Source organism: Octopus bimaculoides, chromosome 3 (genome assembly GCF_001194135.2).
Source record: "Octopus bimaculoides isolate UCB-OBI-ISO-001 chromosome 3, ASM119413v2, whole genome shotgun sequence".
Classification (NCBI taxonomy): Eukaryota; Metazoa; Mollusca; class Cephalopoda; order Octopoda; family Octopodidae; genus Octopus; species Octopus bimaculoides.
In genome coordinates, this window is record NC_068983.1 from 46498462 (window position 1) to 46499954 (window position 1493).

The window sequence follows — 1493 nt, forward strand, 5'->3', positions numbered from 1 at the left end:
TATATAAATATATAATCTTACATTTCAAAATAGTTTGGGTGGAAAACCATCAGGGCATGGGAAAGGACAATACAAGGATTACATTATGAACTGTTGGAATACTGCAATATGCTAAGAATACATAAACATGTTTATTATTATGTGTGTGTGTATATATATATACATATTCAGTTTTATTCTTATATTTGTTTCAGTTGTTTGATTGCGGCCATGCTGGAGCACCGCCTTTAGTCCAACAAATCGACCCCACGACGTATTCTTTGCAAAGCCTGGTACTTATTCTATCGGTCTCTTTCGGCGAACCTCTAAGTTACGGGGACGCAAACACACCAGCATCGGTTGTCAAGCGATGGTGTGGGACAAGCACAGACACAAAGACACACAAACATGCACACGCACGTTTATATATATATACACACATTTATATATATACACACACATTTATATATACACACACACATTTTTTAAATCTTTTACTTAATTCAGTCATTGGACTGCGGCTAAGCTGGGGCACTACCATGAAGGCTTTAGTCGGACAAATCGATCTTAGTATAAATATGCTTTTAAAGTCTGGTGCTTATTTTATCAGTTTTCGTTTGCCGAATTGCTAGTGGTGTGTTTGTTCTACAGTGGTGTGTTTGTCCCACAAATACACGCATACATATACAACGGGCTTCCACACAGTTTCTTATTTCTTTATTGCCCACAAGGGGCTAAACATAGATGGGACAAACAAGGACAGACAAAGGGAATAAGTCGATTACATCGACCCAGTGCGTAACTGGTACTTAATTTATCGACCCCGAAAGGATGAAAGGCAAAGTCGACCTCGGCGGAATTTGAACTCAGAACGTAACGGCAGACGAAATACCGCTAAGCATTTCGCCCGGCGCTCTAACGTTTCTGCCAGCTCACCGCCTTGCCAGCTCGCCGCTTCCACACAGTTTCCGTCTACCAAATTCACTCACAAGGCTTTGGTTGGTCTGGAGCTATAGTAGAAGACACTTACATAAGATGCCGAGCAGTAGGACTGAACCTGAAAGCATGTAGTTGGAAAGGGAGTTTCTTACAACACAACTACTATATAATTGTTCAATGCTATTTATTTATTATTAATGAGCAACCAAAATAACAACAGAAGCAGCAGCAGCAGCAACAATGGAAAAATTGTAAAGCTTTAAATAGATGGACAAATAGACAAATAATTGTTTACGAAGAAAAGAAAACTGTCCTTGCTATATTTTTCTTTGTTAACTGTTGGCAAGAATTGCTTTTCCTGGAAAACCCATTGAAATCTAATTTTTAAAACGAAAATCCTGTACATTAAACCACCAACCAACACTCACCAACCTTTAATCGTTAACCGACCGATACTTGAAACAAGAAAATTCTCTATCTACCTACGATCAACCAATCCCAATACTGCCACTATCATTCTCCCCCTTCTCCCTTCTCCTCTTCTTCTATCACGACGACTACGACTACGACTGACG